The sequence below is a fragment of the Ochotona princeps genome, chromosome 4 (assembly GCF_030435755.1).
Source record: "Ochotona princeps isolate mOchPri1 chromosome 4, mOchPri1.hap1, whole genome shotgun sequence".
In the NCBI taxonomy this organism is placed as follows: Eukaryota; Metazoa; Chordata; class Mammalia; order Lagomorpha; family Ochotonidae; genus Ochotona; species Ochotona princeps.
In genome coordinates, this window is record NC_080835.1 from 7,823,090 (window position 1) to 7,834,653 (window position 11,564).

The window sequence follows — 11,564 nt, forward strand, 5'->3', positions numbered from 1 at the left end:
AGCTTCTTCTGAGTCTCCCATGTGGCCAGAGGCTTTGAGCCATCTTCTGCTTCTTTCCCAGGCCATAAGCAGGGAGCTGGAAGGGAAGTGGAGCAGCTGGGACATGAACTGGTACCCACAGGGGGTCTTGGTGCTTCTAAGTTGAGGATTTACTGTTGAGTCATCATGATGGGCCCATCATTATTTTATTTTATTTTTTAAACAAGATTTATTTATTTTTATCTGAGAGACATATTTACAGAGAGAATAAGAGAGAGAGAGAGAGAGAGAGAGAGAGAGAGAGAGAGAGAGAGAAAGGTGAACCTTTTCTCTTCTGGTTTATTTCCCAAATGGCCATAAGCAACTTAGTCGATCTGAAGCCGGGAACCAGGAACTTATTCCAGGTCTCCCACGTGGGTGCAGGGTCCCAAGGCTTTGGGCCATCCTCTACTGCTTTCCCAAGCCAAATGCAGAACTGGATGGGAAGTGGCACAGCCAGGACACAAACTGGCGCCTGTATAGGATGCTGGCACTTACAGGTAGAGGATTAGCCTGGAAGCCACTTCACTGGCCCTGAAAGAAATTATTTCTAAGGACCCTTAAGCATGGGATTGGCATGGTGTCTCAATTAGTTAATCCTCCACCTGTAAGTGCCAGCAGCCTGTATGGCAGCTCGCAGCTGCTAGGCGTCGTTGGCACATGGTGATGATAAAAGCTAACTGATCTGCAGCAGGTCTTACTGTTCCCAGATCTTCCCCCTGGCGGGGCCGGGAAGAGATGAACCTTCCCTGAGGTGCCGTCAGCTCTCCGTGACACAGCTGGGAGCTTCCTGTTCTGGTCTGGGTGTGTGGCAGTGGCTCTGGAGGTCTCTCCCTTGCTTTCCCGGCTGAGGCTTTGGAGCTGCTGGCTGCAGGACAAGCCCTTCCCTCTTTGCCTTCCTCTATCACAGCCCTTCCCTGGGGCCTCCTTAGCTGTCTGAACTGGGGAGAGAGCTGATAAAAGGATGAAATGGGCCAATAGTTCCAACGCTTCCAATGGCAAGAGGACAGCTCAGGAGGTCTTGCAGAGCTGCTCTGCCCCAAATCTGAACTTGCAGGAACTCTGGGAGCTGCAGGGCCAAAGAAGGCCTCGGGGTAGATGTTTGCACCTTGGGACCCAGAGGGAGCCCCGAGGCTTGGAGAGGAGTTGGAATCCATCAGAGAGGGCCCTGCCAGGACTTGAACCTGGGTTTGTTGCTGAATGCAGGGATCCCCATGGTGCTCTGAAGCACAGCAGTGTGTGCCACATGCGGTCTGTCCCTGTCATTGACTGTCCAGGTCGTAAGGTACCCAGCGTCTTGGCAGTGAATCCATCCAGGGCATGCCTGCTCTGAGCTGAGCTGAGCCCTGGGGCCTGTCACAACAGCACTGGAGACAAGCAGAGCCGGCTGTGGTTGCCTCAGGTCACCTATGGGTCTTCTCCGGGCAGAGTCAGAGAATGCCAGGAAATGGGATGACCAGGGGGTAGGGAGGATCGGGGGTGGGAGCACAGCCCCGAGGTCCAGAGGCTGGCTGTGGTCGCTGCAGTTGGGGAGGCCACAGAGCATTGCCTCTGAGCACTGTGGAGGGAGTACAGGTAGGAGCAGCAGTGGGAACTAGCAGGTGCCCTTGGGGAGATGGAGATGGGCCTGGCCTCAGGAATGGTGCTGGGTGTAAACCCTGAGCACTCAGTATGTACCAGCCACTGCCTGCTGGGCCCACCCCACCCACAGCCAGGTTCATAGGACACACCTGCCAAGGAGGCTGGGATGGATGAAAGGCTCAGTGTGTCCCATTTGTTCACTCAATAAATATTTAACAAGCACACACTGTGACAGGGCCCTGGAGCATCAATGGAGCTGAGCTGAGCGTGGAGTTTCCATCCCGGAAGGGAGGCAGGATACTCAAGTAAAGACACCAAGAACATCTCAAGGGAGGGTATTGTGATGCAGTGAGGTAAACCATCTCCCCGGACACTCACACCCTGTAGCAGAGTATCAGTTCAAGTGCTGGCTACTCTGCTTCTGATCTGGCTTCCTGCTAATGGCCCGAGAAGGCGTCAGTTGATGGTGCAGGGAGACCTGGATGGTGGACCAGGCTCCTGGCTGCTGCCTGACTCACATCTAGCTGCTTCCGGTTTTGGGGGGAAGAGCTCTGTCTTTCTGCCCTTCAAGCACATTGAATAAACCCACACATTAAAAAATTATATGGAAAAATCAATGCCCAGAATATTTCTTAGCTGGCAAACAGAGGAACTGGGATTTGAGCCCTGGGACGTGTTCCCTCAAGCCCACCATCGACACCCCTTTGTGCCAGCCCGGCTTCACCACGCCCCTCACCTACAGCTCCTGTCCAGATGTTTGCAGGACCAGGGGCAAATAGAGCCCCTATTGCCCTCACGTTGAACCATTGTGTCCTTCCCACTGTTGGCACAGTCTTGGCAACTGTTGCTGGGTGGAGTCGTGTTGTACCTGTCTCCCTCCCCCCACTGCCCCCGTCCACCCCAGCACCTGAAGGGGGATCCACCCTCTTTTTCCCTTCATCCTTTGTCATATTATTTTGTCAATAAAAACTGGCTCGCTAGGATGAGATATAGACACGTGGCAGGTGAAGAAGATTGTGTGCTGGGAAGAGGCTGGTAGAGCTTGGCAAATGGAAAGCGATGACTGCAAATGTCACCTTAGCATTTCTTCATATTTCTCTGTAGTGCAAGCTACACAAGAGCTCATTTTAAAATGTAATCTTGGCTGATCTAATTAGGTCCTATCCCTGTGTCTTTCTGTCCTCTGCTTTCAACTGCCACTTGCCTACCTGGGACACCTCCCACCAACCTCTGGGCCTGTGGACTGCGTGCCATCTGCTATTCTGTTTCCTGGCATTTTGAGTGCACCATGAGAAGACCTGTTGGTGACTTCAGAGGAAAGCCAGTCACAGGCTAAAGCCAGGGTGTCCAGCTGGTGTCCAGCTGGCTCTGCCCCCTCCCAGGTCTGCACTGTGCCACATGCTGTCGGCCCTCTGTACCCACGGCTTCCACATTTGCAAATTCAACCTACCACAGGTGCAGGATACTCAAAGCATCACCCTGGGTCTGTCCTGAGCACAGATTTTTATTTGTCTTCCTTCTGGAAACAATGCAGTGTGCCTACTGTTTATGTAGCAGGTGCATCATGTTTGGTATTGGAAGTGACCTAGGGATGATGGCAGGCACACAGGAGGATGTGCACTGAATCGATAAGGGGCCAGAGCCTATGCGGATTTTGGCGGCCTCGGAGGAGGGCCTGGAACCGATCCCCTGAGGCTGCTGGAGGACGGTTGATTGCGAACTTTCAGAACTTTGGACTGCTTTTCTCTGAGCTTCAGAGGGCTTCCCAGCAGGCTGGGGTGAATGACAGCCTCCACCTCGCAGATGGGATGGGAGGAAGTGAAAGCTTTCCCCTCTCTCTGGCAGTGGCAAGACAACAGTGTGGTGGGATCCAGACACTTGGCATTGTCACAGCCTGGTGGGGGGACAGAGGGACAAAGGTGACCATGTCAGGTCCCTGAAGCAATGTGCTCAGAGGAGAAAAACACAATTTCAGAGTGGGCCCAGAAAGCTTCCCGGAGGAGGCAGCTTTGAGTAGGAGGTTTGGAGTGTGGGAGAAAGCTGGGTCAGAACTAGGGGTGGGGTTGATGAAGGAGCTGGGTGCTGGGGTGGCCATCAAGCTTGACACCCAGAGAGCTGTAGGCATGTATGAGGAGCCAGCAAGGTGATGCCAAGTGCAGCTGCACGTACTGTGTGGTTTGGGACATGTAGTGCAGGGCCAATCCACACGGAGTGTCAGGTGCCACAGGGGCCTTGCCTGGCCAGCCACAGGACTCCATAAAGGCATGTGAGTGGGGTCAGGGGCAGACACTGTTGTGGGACTCTGAGGGGAAGGGCAGCAAGTGCTTGGTGCCGGCCACTGCTGGGTGGGGAGCAGGCTTTGTTGGGGAAGGCAGGACCCCTCACATGGCCTGAGTCACTGGGTTTTTTGGAGCTCTGTGAGCTCTGAGCTCCCTGGGCGGCACTGCACTGCACTGCAGGGCGGGCTGGGCTTGGGTGCGGCCCGATTCCCTGTTATTTCTGCTTTGTGGTTGTGGCTGTCATTATGTTTGCTTGATGAATGAGAACAGACCCTACGCTGGGGCCCAGGGTCTTGGATCCCACCCCACACGGCACCACGTAGGCTGGAGCCAGCCTCTGCCTCCCCTGGCTTGGCCTGTCTCTGCTCGCAGCCCTGCTAGGCCTCTCATCATATGCGCAGCAGTTGGCTGGAGAAGTGGCCCTGTCGGGAGATCCTGGGCCCATCTCTGTCCTCGGCTCCGCACCTGCTTTGGTCCATCTGCTCCAGACTTATACTCTCTTGGAGCTGGGGACTTTCCTCTTCTCCCAGACCCTGACTTACTGGACACTGGACCAGCAGAGCCTGTGTCATGAGGGAGCTGACTGGAGGAGCAAGGGCAAGGGTTCCTGACCCGGGGCCTGGATTGCAGGACTGGCTTTTTGCTTGGGTCCTGGGGTAGACTTGTCCTGGCCAGGTATCCTGGCCTCTGGGCTGCAGCTGGGCACACTCTGGATTTTGACTTATATTAGGGAGAGGGGAACTCAAGATAGGAGCAAGTGCTAGAGCCTCAGAAGTCTACCTCCCCACACTGGGGGCTGGGGTCACTCCTCCAGGCTGGCCTGGAAGCTGAGCTCATGGCCCTGAGTTTGCTTCCTGGCATCCCCACTTGCTAGCTTGGAAAGTCGCATTTCTCCAAGTCTCAATTATCCCATGTGCAAAATGGGCATAGTGATGAGCATGCAAGCTGAGCTGAGGCTACACAGGGTTAAAGCTTGGCCATGGCCACTCCTTGTTCTGACCCTGGAGTGAAGGGAGTAGCCCCAAGGCCTGGCGTGGGTCTGGGGCAGGCTCACTAGGCCTTTCTCAGTGAGCAGCTCTGCCTGCCAGCAGTTGAGCTCATGGGCGGGCCGGCTGCAGGCGCTGCACTCCGCCTGCTGTGCTCTCTTTCCTGGGAGCCGCACTGACCAGAGGCAAGGGGCAGGGCGTCTGGCTCTTCTTGTGTGTCTGTCTCTAATTCCTCTGGCATCTGAGTCTGCACAGGGTGGGGATGTACTTAACTGCTTGTAACCCAGCTCCGTGCTGGGGAGCGAAGTGCAGTGGGATTGAAACCTCATGTGGCCACTTCCTGGCTGCATGGCCGGGGGGACAGCTCTTAGAGGCTCTGAGCATCCAGGGCTCTGTCTGTACAGAGGAGGATGGTTTCTGCCCTGCCCACCCAACAAAGCATAGATGTGGAAGCCTTTTTTTGTGTGTATTTTTTATTGGAAAAGCAGATTTTTTTCCTTGTATCCCTTCGTGCTCTGTCTCGGAAAGGCAGATTTACAGAGAGAAGGGGACAGAGAGAGAGAGAGAGAGATATCCTCCGTCTGCTGGTTCAGTTCCCCAGGTGACCACAATGGCTGCAGCTGAGCCCATCTGAAGCCAGGAACCAGGAGCTTCTTCCGGGTCTCCCACACAGGTACAGGGTCCCAAGGCTTTGGGCCATCCTCTTCTGCTTTCCCAGGTCACAAGCAGAGAGCTGGAAGTGGAGTAGCTGAGACACAAAGTGGTGCCTGTAGGGGATGACAGCATTACAGGTGAAGGATTAGCCTGTTACACCACTGTCACAGTGCCAGCTCCGGAAGTGTTTTATAAACAGCAAAATATGGAACTGAGGCTCTCCTTTGTGTGGTATGTCCTTTTGTGCTGGCCAAGCCCCAGGTCCATGTGTTCCAGTGTCAGAGCAGCTTTTGGGTCTGTGGCATAGAGGATCAGCATGCGGATCCATCGGTGGGTGGCCCCGAGCAGCGACCACAGCTCTGCGAAGGAAGGGCCCACGGAGGCTGGGGAGGTCTGAGAACCCAGTGCTGCACTGACAATGGCTAAGGCTTATCAAGCACTTGCCACGTGCCAGGCATCCCTCTGAGGATTCTCCATAGATCCAGTAATCGATGCTCCTGACCTGGGGCCTGGATTGCAACCCTGGGGCCTGCGTTTATTTTCCCTTTTGACATCATGGAGGGGTCCCATTTAAGCACTAGGATCCCATTGGGGCTCCGGTTCCCTGCTGCTCCAATTCCCATCCAGCTCCCTGCTTGTGTCCTGGACAGCCCAAAGCCTTGGGATCCTGTGCCTGTATGGGAGACTCAGAAGAAGCTCCTGACTCCTGGCTTTGGATCGCCTCAGCTCTGGTGTTTGCAGCCAGTTGGGGAGAGAACCAGAAGATGGAAGATTTTTCTCTCTCCTCTCTGCAGATCTGCCTTTCCAATAAAAACAAATATATCTTAAAAAAAAATCATGATGGGTGGAAGGTGTTCATGGAGCGTGAGCTGGGGAGCCTCTGTGCCTTGTGGACCACATCATGGCGGTGAGGTGGATTTTCCACGGAAACACGGGCAAAATTGCTCTTGTTGGGAGGAATGCATGGGAGTGTTGTGTTGGCAAAGGATTCCTTGGTGGCGTTTGTCTGGGTGTAGCTCTGCTGCAGGCTTGGCTAACTTTCTCAAATCCTCCTCTTGTTAAGAAGCAGATATTTGTTGTTTGTTGCTTCCCAGAAAGTCAACAAGCAGCAATGCCTTTGGCCGGCTCCGGCACCTGCTGCCGGGAGCTGTCCCCTTGGCCAGCATGCCTTCGCTCTGGCTGGACCACTGCCACCCGCCGGGAGCCGATGCGTCCGTCCCACCGTGCTGTCTTCAGGACGCACCGCAAAGTCATGTCATCTCCATTCCAGTTCTTCAAGGAAACGCTTCCAATCTTGATCTCACTTGTTTTAAACCCTTCTGTTGAAAGCTCGGCTCTGCGTGGCATGTGGTCTGGGTGTAGCACGGGGACACCCACTGGGTGCAGTTTGCTCTAGATTCTCACTCAGGATTGTGCAAGCTGACATGGCTGACATGTGTGTGGCGCTGGCACTCATGGCAGCTGCTAATCAGCCATTGGTCTTCAGTCGGGACATAGGCACGGGGAATTGTTCCCTTGTACATCAGGGTGGGCGGTCTGCCCCCTGGGTATCATCTTCTACACTGCCTGGTACCCCCTTTGGCTCCAGCTATCTGAAAACTGTTTTTTTTTTGGGGGGGGAGCAATGTTCCCTAAATTTTTCATAAAACATCGATGATTTCCTTAGTTTTCTTCTAAAGATTTGTTGATTTATTTGAAGAACAGAGTTACAGAGACAGAGAGATCTTCCATCTGCTGGTTCACTCTCCAAATGATCGCAATGGCTGATACCAGGAGCCAGCAAATTTTTCCAGAAGCTCAAGCATTTGGGCCATCTCCCTTTGTTTCCTCAGGCAGGTGAGCAGGGAGCTAGATCGGAAGAGGAATAGCCGAGTCTTGAACTGGCATCCATAGGGGATGCTGGTGTTACAGGGGTGGCTTGACCCACTCTGCCACTATGCTGGCCTTGAGGTTCTTACGAACTAATGTCCAAGTAGAGGTGTTCTTGGAAGTTAGTACCAGTTTGTCTTAGCACAAAACATTTTTGAAGTACATTTGCAGTTTTCACATACAATAAAAGGCCTTTCCTACAATAAATAGTGAAATTCACTGGCCGATGGGACACTTGTTGCCTCGTTTCATGTATCTGACCTATTTCTCAGATATGTTTTTGCTATTTTAGATTTTCCTACTTTCTACAATTCACATATACTGCTCTTGTGGCATTATTTTTTATTTTAAAAGAAATAATGTATGTGAAAGGCAGAGTTCTGGAGAGAAAGCAGAAAGTAACAGTTCTTTACTTCCTGGTTCATCCCCCAGGGTGGTGATTGCTGGGCTAGGACGGGCTGAGGCCAGGAGCCTGGCACTCCCTCCGAGTCGCCCACTTGGGCCATCCTCCACCGCCCCCCAGGTGAGTTAGCAGGGAGCTGTATCAGAAGTAGAACAGCTGGGACTCGAACCAGCAGTCATCTGGGATGCCCCTGTCACAGGTGGCTGCCTAACTTGCCACACTGTGATGCCAGTCCCATTAAACTTTTTTTTTTTTTTAAGATTTATGTTTTTTATTGGAAAGGCAGATCTACACAGAGAAGGAGAGACAGAAGGATTTTCTGTCTGCTGGTTACTCACCAAGTGGCCTTGGTAGCCTCATTCTGTGGGGCTTTGGGGGAAGCAGTTCTTTTTCTGCTTGGCTCTCAGTTAAACCCCGCCTCCTGCCCCAATCTGGATTCTGCAAAGGATCCAGAAAAGTGTGGGTCGCCACAGAGCACAAGGCAGTCAACTCCGGGATGGCCAGTGACAGAGGAAAGCGGGTCCCCAGGCTGCTTCTCTCCGTTAGCCTGGCTCATGCCCAGCCCCTGCCCTTGACTGCAAACCCAACTGCATTTTAAAGATACTTCGGGAAAAATGCCAGAACTTGGAGAATGAAGTTGTCCAGATGCAATGGCTTCCTGCCTGTCTCGGGGACCCTCTTGCAGCTGGCTCCCCCTGGGCGGACCCTGGCTGTGTCGGTGTGGGGACCGAATCCAGGAGCCAAGAGCTCCATCTGGGTCTGACCCTTGTGGGTTGCAGGCTGCAGGCACTTGTGCCACTGTCCCCTGCCTCCCAGGGTGAGCCGAAGCGGAGGAGCTGGGGCTCCAATCAGGGCGTCCTAACCCCGCAGTTGAAGGCCTGCTCCTCCTTGCGTGTTTGTGACTTCTCAGAAGGGGCCGGCGGAGTATGGTTACGGCTCAGCTCTCGTGGGTGTGTGTGTGTGTGGCCTCGGGCCAGGTGGAAGTGCTGTTTTCCCGTGCAGTGGTGTTTGTTCTTTGGAGAGAGCCGTGAAACAGGCTCCCGTGCCGCACCCACCTCCGCCCGACCCCACCTGTGTCCCAGGCCCAGATTTCCTCCCAACCCCATTCCTGACCCTCCTCACTTCTGGGGCTGCGCCTCATTCCTTTCTGGGTCAGGCCGACACTGGGAGAACAGAGAGAGATGCCTGCCTGTTTCGTAGCCAGCTGAGCCCTATTCACCTCCTCATTCCCCCAGAGCTGCTAGGAAACCCAGATGTGCTGCTGGCTTTGCGGAAAGGTGAAGGGAGATGGGGGGACTACGAGAGGGGAGCCCCTCCCCTCGGTCAGCCACCCTTACCCCCACCTCTGGTGGTCACTGAGGGCCGATGCTGTGGGCATGCATTCCCTTTCCACTGCTCTCAGAGCTTGGAACATTATCTACAAAAAGCAGAACCAAGAAGTCGGTTGGGCGACAGCTGCAAAGCCAAGGTTCTTGGGCTCCTGACCTCACGAACGGTGTGGGTAGTGGCCCTGGGACAGCCTCTTTCACTGGCTGGAGGGCAGGACAGAGAACAGGGGCTGGGCCACGCCACCTTGCTCCCGCGTGGACGCTGGCACCCAGCAGCAGGCCCCCGGGGAGCTGAGCAGGGTCCAGTTGTTGATTGGGACACTTTCCCAGCGCCCTTTGCTAGTGTTTGTTCTTTTTAGACAACTCTGCTGTAAAGCACATGGCAGTACTTAGGTGCAACATAAAGGTCAGGAACAGGAACTCTCTTTCCGTTCCAAATTTTCCAAAGAGACTTCAGATGCGAGGTAGAGGAAAAAAAAAAAAAAAAAAAAAAAAAAAAAAAAAAAATCAATCCCCTCCCTTGGGGCTGTAGAAACCGCGAAGTCTGGTGGAGTGCTGCCCTCTTGTGGCGCCTAGTGGTATAGCTCATCCTCGCTCATTTGGCGCAGGCTTAGGGAGCGGACCCTGGCGGAGCTGTGTGATGCAGGAGGGAGACCCGCACGCTCACGGTCTGCACAGACAGAATTCAATGGCTGCTGGAAGTGACTTTTCATAGAACCAAGGTTTTAAGGTTTTGTTCAAAAGGGCTGACAACTTTGTCCTCCAGTACTGGGCTGCCCAAACAGGTCAAGCTGACCTGTTTGGTTAGTTACTTCCCCTGGGAAGAGAAGAACAATTCCAACCTCCTTCTATTCCATTTTCTGTCTTCTCCTGAGTCTCTCGCCTTGCCCATCTCTGGCTTTGCCTTCTGCCTTGAGCTGGGTTCACGCTGAAGCTCTGGGTCCCTGTAGCTCGGCTTGTGGCTGAGCACGCACAGAGAGAGGGACCAGGGGTGTGTGTGCAGTCATGAAAGGCTGGGTGAGCACACGTGGGACGACGACATTTGCAAACCCAGTCCTGGTCTCAGGCGGCGGCGGGGGGGTGTGAGGGAAACCAACCCTGGGGCCACCTTGACCTTGAACTTCTGGCTGCACAACTGAGAGCTGCTCGGTTTGGAGACTTAGGCTGTGGTTGCTTGGGCAAAGTAACACTTCCTAACAAGACAGTTTTTCTCTAAAATGTTTGTCTGAATGCTCGATGGATAATTCGGTAAATCGTTCGGGTTTCCATCTGCTGGTTCACTTCCCAATGGCTGTAACAGCTAGGTCTGACTCAGGCTGAAGCCAGGGGGTCAGAAGTGCCACCTGGGTTTTCCACATGGGTGGCCGGGGCCCAAGCCGGCCATGCTCCGCTGCCTTCCCAGGAACATTGGCTGAAAGCCATATCAGAAGCAGAGCAGCTTGGATTTGAAACCGGTCTTTTTTTTTTTTTTTTTTTTTAAAGATTTATTCATTTTATTACAGCCAGATAGACAGAGAGGAGGAGAGACAGAGAGGAAGATCTTCCGTCCGATGATTCACTCCCCAAGTGAGCCGCAACGGGCCGATGCGCGCCGATCCGAAGCTGGGAACCAGGAACCTCTTCCGGGTCTCCCACGCGGGTGCAGTGTCCCAATGCATTGGGCCGTCCTCAACTGCTTTCCCAGGCCACAAGCAGGGAACTGGATGGGAAGTGGAGCTGCCGGGATTAGAACCGGCGCCCATATGGGATCCCGGTGCGTTCAAGGCGAGGACTTTAGCCGCTAGGCCACGCCGCCGGGCCCTTGAACCCGGGCTCTTACAGGGATGGCGGTGTCATGAGCGGCAGCTTAGCGTGCTACACCACATCGCCTGCCCTCCCGAAATACTCGTTTTTTGTAGGGTTAGTTGTTGTGTAGAGGTTTTTAAGGAATGCAAACACAGGAGTAGTGCCTTCCTGGGGTTGGCTACTGCTCCCACGTGTGCCCGCTGGATCATGAAGAGGACAGAGTGTGCACCGTTCTTTGCTGGTATTTGAACTGCGTGGTAACCTGTGTCATTGATGAACACTGATTCTAAGTGCAGTTGCAATCCTGGCTTGCAGGGTGCCGTGGGTGATGGGCAGCCTCAGGGCCTGAGCTCAGCCCGCAGGAGCTTACGGCGGCTGATGCAGGCTGGAGGGAGGGTCCTGGGACGGGGGCCAGAGATGTGTGAGCGTGGCTGGGGCGAGCACAGGCAGACTGCACCAAGGCTGGGGTTCGGTTCTTCCAAAAAAGTCTTGAAAACAAGGGGTCTTCAAAAAGTTTGCAGAAAAAGGAATAAAAAAATTCAAGTTTACTTTGATGCAAAAACTGTTGACATTCATGCAACATAACACATACACCTTTTCATACGCCCCAAGAGGCAGGATGCTATAGCTCGACATCCTTCTGTCTCTTTGTGAAAGCTCT

The 11,564-nt window shown here is 53.9% G+C and overlaps 1 protein-coding gene across 1 annotated transcript in view; it reads right to left on the reverse strand.

Annotated features, from left to right (window-relative positions):
* The window catches only part of LOC101523324 (mammaglobin-B-like), a 233,567-nt gene that overhangs the window by 34,722 nt on the left and 187,281 nt on the right, over positions 1 to 11,564 (reverse strand). The gene's annotated exons all lie outside the window — the stretch shown is intronic.